This window comes from Sciurus vulgaris, assembly GCF_902686455.1.
Source record: "Sciurus vulgaris genome assembly, chromosome: 14".
Lineage (NCBI taxonomy): Eukaryota > Metazoa > Chordata > Mammalia > Rodentia > Sciuridae > Sciurus > Sciurus vulgaris.
Window position 1 is genome coordinate 51,068,328 of NC_136475.1, and position 13,340 is coordinate 51,081,667.

At 39.4% G+C, this 13,340-nt stretch overlaps 1 long non-coding RNA gene across 2 annotated transcripts in view; it reads right to left on the reverse strand.

Annotated features, from left to right (window-relative positions):
• Positions 1 to 1,260: 1,260 nt before the first annotated feature.
• LOC306643906 overlaps positions 1,261 to 13,340 on the reverse strand; it is a 41,980-nt gene continuing 29,900 nt past the window's right edge. For both annotated transcript variants that reach the window (XR_013759107.1, XR_013759108.1), the window contains one exon: positions 1,261 to 5,515. This is a non-coding gene — a long non-coding RNA (uncharacterized lncRNA). The remainder of the gene's footprint in view (positions 5,516 to 13,340) is intronic.

A 13,340-nucleotide genomic window follows, 5' to 3' on the forward strand; every position in this document is an offset into this window, starting at 1 on the left:
TGAAGGAAATAACAACATGGAAGAATAGGGATCAAGTAAGTACCACTGATAATCAGACTGCGGGTGTAGAATGAAAGCTTGAGATAACTAGGGTCCATGAAGATTGAAAAAGTTAAAACAACAAGAAAAAAAGATCATTGATATAAAAGATATAGGAGAACTTATATCCCTGAAATAACCTAAAATATGAAATAGTTAATGTATTCAAAAACATAATACAAGGCACTTTAACTGAACTAAAGGAATTTTTTAAAAGAATTATCTATAGTTGGAAAGAACATGTGTTATATGAAAACTTAATATAGAACTTTACACAAAGACAGATAATAGTCACACTCTTGAATTTCAGAGATAAAATAATTTCAAGCCTCTGGACAGAGAAAGCAAATAACAACAAAAAGACTTCCTTAGACTTTTCCACAGCATAAGTTGATGCTGTTAGACAATGGAACAATTGTTTTGAGGTGAAAATAGCATGACCCAGTAATGTATCCCAAGTTGAACTATGGAAGGGGTAAGGGAACCTATTACCCAGAAACCAGTCTAGAAGAAACAGACATTTCAATCAAAATGAAAATTCAGAAATAGAGAAGGTACGTATGTGTGTGTGTGTGTGTGTGTGTGTGTGTGTGTATGTGTGTGTGACACACTGGATTGAACCCAGGGCACTCACATATTGTTGAATATGCACCTTACCACTGAGCTACATTCTGATCACTCAAAAGATAAGATTTTAATTATGAGCATCAATCCACAAAAGTATTGACCATTAAACAAGTCAAAATTGTAGTTAGAGAATAAAATGTAATGTTGTGGACCCAAAAAATGTAAAAATAATAATAAAATTTATAAATGTTGGAGGTGAAAGGGAAATAATAGATGTGTGATCATACTCTGGTCCTATTTCAAAGCAACAAGTAAATTTTAAATGTTGAAAATTAAAACATATAATTTCAAATATCTTGATTCTGACATCAACATTTTCCATATTTACTTAAGCTTAGAAAGCCCTTTTATGGAACAGTATTTCTTGAGGTGAGGAAATATCTATTTGACATTTAATAGTTCCTCTAGTCTTACATCAATAAGTTCAAATAAAATCAAAGCTAATATTTTATTTCAAAATGACACATAATTTTAGAAATGTAATAATAAACTACATCAAAATTTTTAAAAAGATTAAAAGCAAATATGCCTGGCTATTAGCAATAGTTCATTTTAAATGATGGAAATAGAGGTCATCATAATTTCATCTTTGTTCTTTTCTGTAATTTTTTTAATATTTAAAAATAAATAAATAATAAAAATCAAGAGTTAGACCTGGAACTAGGGATGTCTAATAAGAACATTTCTCAGACTTCTCTGATTCTCTGTACTTCTTTTAGAATTTTTGTCTCGATGTGATTCACAATAGCCAAGTTATGGAACCAGACTGAGTATCCATCAACAGATGAATGGATAAAGAAAATGTGAACATATACACAGTGGAGTTATATTCAGCCATAAAAAAAGAAATTATGTTGTTTGCATGAAAATGGGTGGAACTTGAGAACTTTGTGTTAAGCAAAATATGACGGACTCAGAAAATCACAGGTTCTGCTTTCTCTCATACATGGAAGCTAGAGAGAAAAAAAGGGGAAAAAAAGGGAGGAGATCCCATGAAAATAGAAGGGAGACCAGGAGGGGAGGGAGGAAGGGAGAGAAAGGGGAAGTACTGGGGAACAGAATTGACTAAATTATGTTATGTGCACATATGGATATATCACAATGAATCCCACTACTATGATTAATTATAATGCACCAATAATTTTTTAAAATTTAAAAAATAATTTTTGTTTTGAGTAGCTAAGTGATTTATGTAGCTATTTTTATACTACTACATTTTGCCTACAATACATAGGTATGTTTGTCTAAGTGTTTTTAGTGCTGGTAAAAGAAATAAATAGCCACTTCAGTTTTTGTCTCACGTCTACTCCTCCGACTCTTCCCATTTCTGGCCCTGGCTCTCTTCTGTGCTTCTCCGGTTCATTGGATCAGAGGAAGACTCCACCCTGTCATGAAGAGGTCTACTTCCTCCTCCCTGATTTAGGAGTCTCAGTTTGCTAACTTCTGTGCAGTTCTTGTCACCTCATCTATAATTATCTGATGATTATTATCAGTCTTCTCAGTCATCCTGAGAAGAACTCTCAGTTAGGATTGAGGATCATGGAAGAGAACTGACCCCAGGATATGGGTAGCTGGCTCATGGGTGGACCCAGAGCAACCTTGGCAGACTCGGGCCAGCAGCACAAAACTTGCTGTTATTTTTTTCAATCCTTAAACTTTCCTTTTTTTCACAGATTTTAGTGGGGAGCTTCGGAGGAAACAGTGCAGGGAGCAAGAGAGCACATTCTGTAATGTGCTCTCTTCACTAGGATGGAAAGAAAGAGGACTTGGGAGGCAAAGATGCCAAGCAGCTGTGTGAGATTCTCAGTAAAACATCTGCGTGGCTCAGCGCTTCACACCATTACCTTGTTTGGCTCTACAGACCTGAGAGTTAAAGACAAGAGGCTTCTCCCGACAGTCCCCATTTCACAGGACTCAATCTAATCAGGGATTTCCTCAAGGTCACAAGGTTACTGAGTGGTAGAGGAAGGCTTCTAAGCTACTCTTCTTACCTTAAAGATGATGCTCTTTTTTGATACCCCAGTCTTTCAAACATAAAGTTATCACAGCCCTAAATTCATTCAACAAAGAAAGAAGCAGAAAACCTGAACAAACACAGTAAAAAGTTTTAAAAAATAAAATACAAAAACTTCCCAGACTCATACGAAGTAGTGAAATCTTTCTCCTTTCTTGGTCTGTGCCTTCTCCTTTGTGGACAGCATTCCATCCAAATGCCACAGGGTTCTCTGCATGCAGTGCACAAGGCTCAGCTAGAGCTCTATACAGATGAAGTGAAACAGCACAGTGGGAGAAGCTGTGTGTCTCACATAAACTCGCTCATGAGTGCTTCATTTCCAAACCCTTTCATGTCTGTATGCAGACATCTGTATTGATCTGCTCACAGCTGTGTGGGGCTAACTGGTAGGTGCCATGCCATCACCTTCGTATCTCAACAAAGGAATAACATGTGTAGGAAATATTGATGTGTTTTATATTCTTAGTACCTGGGAGACTGCAGTTCTGTCAGTCTTTCCAAGTACCCCTGTACACAGCACTCCAATTTCCTTATTCACCTACCCTAATGTAATCTATGGTAGCATTAGGCAGAATTATCATTGTGAGAAGAGCTCACATTTCTTCAGTATTTACAAGTTCTGGGCTGAGTTTTGTTAGTATTATTTCATTTAACAGTATTACCATCCTAATGTTGTAGATGAGTGAACTGAGGATCATAAAGGTTAAGGAACTTATGTGAGGGAAACAAGAGTCAAGCCATGGTCCAACTGACTCCAGAGTCATATTCTCAACCACTAGAGCAGCATTCTACACATTTCTCCTAGTTACCATCACAACTGGAGAGCACGAATCACCCACTGAATGCCTGAGGTGCCTCCTTGAGAAGCGATATGGAAAAGCTTAATGGCAGCCTGGCTTTGTGGCTAAAAGTTTGGGTCTTGAAGTCAAGAAACCCTAAGTTAAAATCCCAACTCTGACACCTACAACTGAATATATATGGAGCCTTGGCTTCTCTGGAAAAATAAGGTGTTTTAGTCAACATTGTGTCACTGTGACCAGAAGACCTGACAAGAACTACTTAAAGGAAGAAAAGTTTATTTTGGCTCAGAGTTTCAGAGGTTCAGTTCGCAGTCAGCTGACTCCATAGCTCTGAGCCCAAGGTGAGGCAGAATATCATGGCAGAAGAGCCTGGTGGAGAAAAGGCAGCTCTGGACATGACAACCAGGAAACAGAGAAAGAGTTTCACTCACCAAAGACAAAATATAAACCCCAAAGTCACACACACAGTGACCTACTTCCTCTAGCTAGACTCTACCTGCCACAGTTACTTCCCAGTTCATCTGCCTACCATTACTGCCTACAGTTACCTACCTACTGCCTATGGTTACTGCCCAGTAGATCAATCCACTGATTAGGTTACACCTCATAATCTAATCATTTCACTTCTGAAAATTCTGGCATTTTCTCACACATGAACCTTTGGGAGACACCTCATATCTAAACCATAACACAAGGGAAATAACAGCACCAACATCATAGTTGTTCTGATGATTAGGTGACAGATTATCAAAACACATGCTTAACTCAACAGCTATTATATTGCAAAGACTTGAGATGTAACTATCATTCATATCAAAATAGAAGAGACTACATCTTTCTGTCAACCCCCATTGGAAACTTATTGAGAGTATCACTAACAAGAGTTTCCAAATTTTAAAACTATTGACTGAAATGGATTTGTCACTTTTCAGAGCTCCCATCTTTCTAGTAACACACTTTAATATCTACTCTAAAATAATACCGCGAGTGAGGCTGGCTGCAAAATGGGGTTAGATCTATAATTTTCATACTTCTCCTCCATGTACCCAGTAGGTACACTGACCAACTAATATTGACAAGGTGCATAATATCTGCAAAGCATTTTGAGACGCAAAAGCAAGTAAGCATGGAAGCCCACCCCAAAGAGATTCCAAGCCTTGTTATATAAAATTAGGATGAGAGGTAACAACAACAGCAACAGAAAGACCATCTGATACAGGAGAACTTGCAAAGCAACATTTGAGAAATCATACTTGTGGGAGCATAAATGTCACTTTTAGCTCAAAGTTAGGACTTGTGAGCCAGAAAACATGTAAAACTTGAAAGAAAAAAAAGAGAAATTTAAAGAAAAGGGCAAAGACAGAGAGAAAGAAAACAAGGGTGCCTGATGCTGCTGAGCCAAGGAAGGAAGGAGAGAGGTGGAAGGACTGTGTGCATGTGAGTGGCTGCGGGGGGCATGTATGAAGACACGAAGGAAGAGGTGCAAACACTGAGCTCCTCAGACCCCTTCTGCCTTTTACTCATGGACACAGCAAAAAAGTAGGAGAAGCCAAAGCGCTATAAAAAGGGAAATTCTTAAAATCATTTTTCTGGGGGAATTTCAGCTGCATTATCTCTTTTGGAGTTTTAGGGTAATAACAGCTCACCACAGTAAATCCACTCTGAATTTGGAACCCATTAAAAGAAGGTGTGAGTTAAATAGTCAAAATACAATTATCAACTCATAAGACTGACTAGAAAATGGATGTAGTTCGAGGGCCAAATTTGTAATTAATCCCCATACACAGAAGTTAAATTTATTAGCCCACTTCGGAGAAAGTAATACAACTAATAAGCTCCCCCCACTCCCTGACCTTCCCATTCAGCTTACCATACAAAGCAGGAAAGGAAACCATATATCTACTTCACGCAAATGGTTCTGAAAGAAAGAGCAAGGTCTCCGTACTCCCACCTCACCAGTCAGATGTGGAGCCAAGAGAAGACAGATGTTTCCTTCCTTACAGTGGTCCCTCCAGGAATGAAGGGTATATTTTGCCTGGTAGAAATGTAAGCAGGTACAAAATTGAGTCTCTCAGTATATCTTTGTCTCAAATTTTTTTGATTACAGTAAATAACAACTGAAAGAAATGCTTTATCTTCTGTATTTTACCTCCTATATTTCCCTAGGAATTTACTATTGAGTTTTTATTTGTTATCTATTAACAAGTTTGTTTTTAAATACACTTCTGTGTTTTGAGGGTTTTATATCCATTTTGACCACTCGGAATAAGAATTAATCAATTAGCTTTCTGTGAAAACCAAAGAATTTCAAGTACCTTTTTTTATGATTTAGAATTTTCAGGTTTTAACACATTCAAATTAGGGATATGATTTTTCTACTTTATAAAAGAGACTGGGAAATAAGTTGATATATTTGTGTACTGATAGTATTTGAAGATTAGTGTCTAAACTTTTTTTTTTTTTTTGGTAGTTTATCTCTTTTTTTTTGTTTTTTGTTTTTTTTTTTATTGTAAACAAATGGGATACATGTTGTTTCTCTGTTTGTACATGGCGTAAAGGCATACCATTTGTGTAATCATAAATTTACATAGAGTAATGTTGTTTGATACATTCTGTTATTTTTTCCCTTCCCCCCACCCCTCCCACCCCTCTTTACCCTCTATACAGTACTTCCTTCCTCCATACTTGCCCCCCTCCCTAACCCTAACTCTTACCCTAACACTAACCCTTCCCTCCCGCCCATTATGTGTCATTCTCCACTTCTCAGCGATATCATTCGTCCTTTGGCTTTTTGAGATTGGCTTATCTCACTTAGCATGATATTCTCCAATTTCATCCATTTGCCTGCAAATGCCATAATTTTATCATTCTTTATGGCTGAGTAGTATTCCATTGTATATATATACCACAGTTTCTTTATCCACTCATCAATTGAAGGGCATCTAGGTTGGTTCCACAGTCTGGCTATTGTGAATTGAGCAGCTATGAACATTGATGTGGCTCTGTCTCTGTAGTATGCTGATTTTAAGTCCTTTGGGTATAGGCCAAGGAGTGGGATAGCTGGGTCAAATGGCGGGTCCATTCCAAGTTTTCTAAGGAATCTCCACACTGCTTTCAAGAGTGGCTGCACTAATTTGCAGCCCCACCAGCAATGTATGAGTGTACCTTTCTCCCCACATCCTCCCCAACACCTGTTGTTGCTCGTATTCTTGATAATCGCCATTCTAATTGGGGTGAGATGGAATCTTAGGGTGGTTTTGATTTGCATTTCTCTTATTACTAGAGATGTTGAACATTTTTCCATATGTTTGTTGATTGCTTGTAGATCTTCTTCTGTGAAGTGTCTATTCATTTCCTTAGCCCATTTGTCGACTGCATTATTTGAATCCTTGGAGTAAAGTTTTTGAGTTCTTTATAGATTCTGGAAATTAGTGCTCTATCTGAAGTATGATTGGCAAAGATATTCTCCCATTCTGTAGGCTCTTTCTTCGCATTGCTGATAGTTTCCTTTGCTGAGAGAAAGCTTTTTAGTTTGAATCTATTCCAGTGGTTGATTCTAGCTTTTATTTCTTGTGCTATGGGAGTCCTGTTAAGGAAGTCTGATCCTAGACCAACAAGGTGAAGATTTGGACTACTTTTTCTTCTATAATCTGCAGGGTCTCTGGTCTGATTCCGAGGTCCTTAATCCATTTTGAGTTTAGTTTCGTGCATGGTGAGAGATATGGGTTTAGTTTCATTCTGTTGCATATGGATTTCCAATTCTCCCAGCACCATTTGTTGAAGAGGTTATCTTTTCTCCATTGCATATTTTTGGCACCTTTGTCTAGTATGAGAAAATTGTATTTATTTGGGTTTGTGTCCGTGTCCTCTATTCTATACCATTGATCTACCTTTCTATTTTGGTACCAATACCATGCCGTTTTTGTTACTATTGCTTTGTAGTAGAGTTGAAGATCTGGTATTGCAATACCCCCTGTTTCACTCTTCCTGCTAAGGATTGCTTTAGCTATTCTGGGTTTCTTATTCTTCCAGATGAATTTCATAATTGCTTGCTTTATTTCTGTAAGGTACATCATTGGGATTTTCATTGGAATTGCATTGAATTTGTATAGCACTTTAGGTAGTATGGCCATTTTGACAATATTAATTCTTCCTATCCAAGAACATGGAAGATCTTTCCATCTTCTAAGGTGTTCTTTAATTTCTTTCTTTAGTGTTGTATAGTTCTCATTGTAGAGGTCTTTCACCTCTTTTGTGAGATTGATTCCCAAGTATTTTATTTTTTTCGAGGCTATTGTGAATGGGGTAGTTTTCCTAATTTCTCTTTCTGAAGATTCATCACTTATGTATAAATATGCGTTGGATTTATGGGCATTGATCTTGTAACCTGCTACTTTACTGAATTCACTTATGAGTTGTAAGAGTTTTCTGGTGGAATTTCCAGGTTCCTCTAAATATATAATCATGTCATCAGTGAACAGGGATAGTTTGAGTTCTTCTTTCCCAATTCGTATCCCTTTAATCTCTTTGGTTTGTCTAATTGCTCTGGCCAGAGTCTCAAGAACAATGTTGAATAGAAGTGGTGAAAGAGGGCATCCCTGCCTTGTTCCAGTTTTTAGGGGGAATGCTTTCAGTTTTTCACCATTTAGAATGATATCAGCCATGGGCTTAGCATAAATGGCCTTTACAATGTTAAGGAATGTTCCCACTATCCCTATTTTTTCTAGTGTTTTGAGCATGAAGGGGTGCTGTATTTTATCAAATGCTTTTTCTGCATCTATTGAAATAATCATGTGATTCTTAACTTTAAGTCTATAAATGTGGTGAATTACGTTTATTGATTTCCTAATGTTGAACCAACCTTGCATCCCTGGGATGAAACCAACTTGATCATGGTGCACTATCTTTTTAATATGTTTTTGTATGCGATTTGCTAAAATTTTGTTGAGAATTTTTGCATCGATGTTCATTAAGGATATTGGTCTGAAATTTTCTTTCCTTGATGAGTCTCTGTCTAGTTTAGGTATCAGGGTGATATTGGCTTCATAGAATGAGTTTGGGAGGGTTCCTTCCTCTTCTATTTTATGGAATACTTTGAGAAGTATTGGAATGAGCTCTTCTTTAAAGGTTTTGTAGAACTCGGCTGAGAACCCATCTGGTCCCGGACTTTTCTTTGTTGGTAGGCTTTTGATGACTTCTTCTATTTCAGTACTTGAAATTGGTCTATTTAAATTGTTTATGTCCTCCTCGTTCAGTTTAGGCAATTCATATGTCTCTAGAAACCTGTTGATGCCTTCAAAATTTTCTATTTTGTTGGAGTATAGATTTTCAAAATAGCTTCTAATTACGTTTTGTATTTCCATCCTGTCTGTTGTGATATTTCCTTGTTCATTCCGAATTTTAGTGATTTGGGTTTTCTCTCGTCTTCTCTTTGTTAGTGTGGCTAAAGGTTTATCAATTTTGTTTATTTTTTCGAAGAACCAACTATTTATTTTGTCAATTTTTTGTATTGTTTCTTTTGTTTCAATTTCATTGATTTCAGCTCTGAGTTTAACTATTTCCTGTCTTCTACTACTTTTGGTGCTGTTCTGTTCTTCTTTTTCTAGGGCTTTGAGCTGTAGTGTTAGGTCGTTTATTTGTTGAGTTTTACTTCTTTTATTAAATGTGCTCCATGAAATAAATTTCCCTCTAAGTACTGCTTTCATAGTGTCCCAGAGATTTTAATATGATGTTTCTTTGTTCTCATTTACCTCTAAGAATTTTTTAATTTCCTTCCTAATATCTTCTGTTATCCATTCATCATATAATAGCATATTGTTTAATCTCCAGATGTTGGAATAGTTTCTGTGTTTTACTCTTTCATTTATTTCTAACTTCAATTCATTATTATCTGATAGAATACATGGTAGTGTCTCTATCTTCTTGTATTTGCTAACATTAGCTTTGTGGCATAATATATGGTCTATTTTAGAGAAGGATCCATGTGCTGCTGAGAAGAAAGTGTATTCGCTCTTGGTTGGATGGTATATTCTATAAATGTCCGTTAAGTCTAAATTATTGATTGTGTTATTGAGATCTATGGTTTCTTTGTTCAATTTTTGTCTGGAAGATCTGTCCAGTGGTGAGAGAGGCGTGTTAAAATCACCTAGTATTATTGTGTTATGGTCTATTTGGTTTCTGAAATTGAGAAGGATTTGTTTGACATACATGGATGAGCCACTGTTTGGGGCATAGATGTTTATGATTGTTATATCTTGCTGATTTATGCTTCCCTTAAGCAGTATGAAATGACCTTCTTTATCCCTTCTGACTAACTTTGGCTTGAAGTCCACATTATCGGAAATGAGGATGGATACTCCAGCTTTTTTGCTGAGTCCATGTGCATGGTATGTTCTTCCCCATCCTTTCACCTTTAGTCTATGGGTATCTTTTTCTATGAGGTGAGTCTCTTGCAGGCAACATATTGTTGGATCTTTCTTTTTAATCCAATCTGCCAGTCTATGTCTTTTGATTGATGAATTCAGGCCATTAACATTCAGGATTATTATAGAGATATGATTTGGTTTCCCGGTCATTTGGTTCATTTTTTAAATTTTATTTATTTATTTGTTTGACACAACTTGTTTCCTCCTTTATTTGACAATTCCTTTAGGATAATTCCTCCCTTTGCTGATTTGCTTCTTTGTTTTTCATCTCTTCCTCATGGAATATTTTGCTGAGAATGTTCTGTAATGCTGGCTTTCTTTTTGTAAATTCTTTTAGCTTTTGTTTATCATGGAAGGATTTATTTCATCGTCAAATTTGAAGGTAAGTTTTGCTGGGTATAAGATTCTTGGTTGGCATCCATTTTCTTTCAGGGCTTGAAAAATGTTGTTCCAGGCCCTTCTAGCTTTTAGGGTCTGGATTGAAAAATCTGCTGATATCCGTATTGGTTTCCTCCTGAATGTAATTTGGTTCTTTTCTCTCACAGGCTTTAAAATTCTGTCTTTATTTTGTATGTTCGGTATTTTCATTATAATGTGCCTTGGTGTGGGTCTGTTGTAATTTTGTGTATTTGGAGTCCTATAAGCCTCTTGAACTTGATTTTCCATTTCATTCTTCAGATTTGGGAAATTTTCTGATATTATTTCATTGAATAGGTTGTTCATTCCTTTGGCTTGTTTCTCTAGGCCTTCCTCAATCCCAATAATTCTTAAATTTGGCCTTTTCATGATATCCCATAGTTCTTGTAGTTTCTGTTCATGATTTCTTACCATCTTCTCTGTTTGTTCAACTTTGTTTTCAAGGTTAAATATTTTGTCTTCAATGTCTGAGGTTCTGTCTTCCAGGTGTTCTATCCTACTGGATATGCTTTCTATGGAGTTCTTAATTTGGTTTATTGTTTCCTTCATGTCAAGGATTTCTGTTTGGTTTTTTTTCAATATCTCTAACTCTTTATTGAAATGATCTTTTGCTTCCTGTATTTGCTCTTTTAACTGTCGATTGGTGCGATCAATCAAAGCTTGCATTTGCTCTTTCATCTCATCATTCAGTGCGTGCATTTGCTCTTTCATCTCATCGTTTGCTTCTCTGATCATTTTAATTATGTACATTCTGAACTCCTTTTCTGTCATTTCTTCTGCCATGCTGTCACTGGGTTTTATTGATGTAACATCTAGATTTGTTTGCAGCATTTTCTTTCCTTGTTTTCTCATATTGTTCAGGTATCAGAGGACCGCTGAGATATTGCAGATTTCCTCTATTGACTTACAATGTCCCTGAAGATTTCTATATATATCCCCTCTTAGCCTTCAGTAGGCTGACGTCTTGGAGGAAGTTGATAATGCGGTGCTCCACAAGGAAGCTGCCTCTCTAGGAGTGGTGGCCTTCAGGTGGGGTATAATCCCTGCTAGTGGGCAGAGGTGCCTCCACTTGTTGACCAATGGTCATCCAAAGGGGACCTAGGCTGTGGGCTGAGGCAAGGCCTGTTTGGGCCTGAGTCTCTGGTTTTACCGTCCTTGTGGAGAAACCTCACCCAGCAGGGAAGACTCACCCGGTGGGGAGGTCTCGCTGGTCAGTTCCCTCCTAGAGGTTCCCCTCAATTTACAGCTACCGCCTGGGCTGGGCTGCCTTCCTCTGCAAAGTTCCCAGGGGCCCGGCCCTACCTCCTGGGCCTGGGAGCCTCACCCTTTGCAGATGACTCTCCTTAAGCTGCCCTTCCTCAGAGAATCTGCCCGCAGGCCTGGAACTTTCACTCCGCCCTAAGCCTGTCTCTGTGCGGCTCTTCCACCAAGAAGCCTCCTAGATCCTGGGACCCTGCTCTGCACCTAATCGCCTGGCTATGCGGCCCCTCCTCTGAGCAGCCACCTGGGGCCCTGTACAATCCTCTGAATCCCAGAGACCCGCCACATGCCTCTGCCTCCAGACAGCTGCCCAGTATTCCGGTGCGGTCACTAGGAGTCCAAGAAACTCACTCCATGCCTCCTCCTCCCACCAACCCCCCGTAGCCCTGGGCAATCAATCACTCCGAGTCGAAGTGACCCTCCCCGTTCCTCCTCCTTCTCCAGATAACCCCCGGGGTGTTAAGGAGCGGTCGCTCTGAGTGGCTCTGAGTCCACGTGACCCGCAGCACAGGTCCTCTGGGCAACCGCCTGGAGCTCTGGTGCGGCCACTCAAGACCAAGCGTCCCACCACGCTTCTCCTCCAGGCAGCCCCCCTGTGTTCAGGAGCTGTCCCTTTAAGTCCAAACAACTCACCACTCGCCTTCTCCTCTGAGCAGCCGCCTGGAGCGCTAATGCAGTCACTGCGAGTCCAAAGGACCCGCCGCGCTCCTCCTCCTCCTCCTCCTCCTCCTACTCCTCTGGGCAGGCCCCGGGGTTCAGAAGTGGTCTGAGTCCAAACAGCTCGCCACACAGCCCCTTCTCTGGCAACCGCCTGTAGCGCTGGTGTAGTCACCAAATCCAAGTGGCCACGCTCCTCCTCCTCGTCCTCAGGGCAGGCCCCGGTGTCCTGAGTCCACACAGCTCTCCTCGCCACTCTTCCCCTGGGCAGCCGCCGGAGCCCCAGTGGCTGCTCCGAGTCCCAGCGCTGTGCCGAGCGGCTTCCTTTACGGCGCTCCCAGCTGTCCGAGTTCACTGCTCCAGCGGGGGGAGGGGCATCTCGCCGGCAGTTCTACTTCACAAAGTTTCCTGCGTTCCGGGACCACTGTCCCATCCGGGATGCCTCCCCAGGGGGTGAGAGTCACCCGGCTGCTTTGAGTTGGTCCCAAGCGTCTCAATATCTCCTCTTTTGAATCCTGAGTCCTGGAGCAACATGAAATGCAGCCACCCTCTATGCCGCCATCTTGAAAACCGGTCTAGTGTCTAAACTTGAACCAAGTTAAAATATCTCTCCCAAAGAGCTATAAGAAATGAAATCTATCACTGGACCTAAGCAATTAATTGTTTTGTCTCTGTTTAGATTTTTCAATGGAAGACCTGAATAATGTAATATCAAAAGTAAGTTCATTTCTCTTTCTTTTCTTCTCTCAATCTAGTCTAAAGTTTCATTTTCTTAATTATTTCAGCTAAGCATTGATCTGATTAAGGCAAACAGTATCATGATGACTGACCAATAGTCCCAAATAACCCAATGTGCATTTACATTCCAAAGATGTACTTGTTCACTTGATGTAGGCCATTGGACTTGACAAAGCTTCTTCCCAGTAGACCATAGTGACTCTTTCAGGAAGAAATCTTCTGCAAACAATAACTCCTTTTTAGTGTTCCTTTGTTCAGGTTGGTGCCAGGAACAACCAAGCAAGAGGGCAGAATAGTGCTACTTCAGGCAGAGGGACAGCAATCAGAGACCCAGGTGGGCCAATCACCAGGACAGGTTGGGGA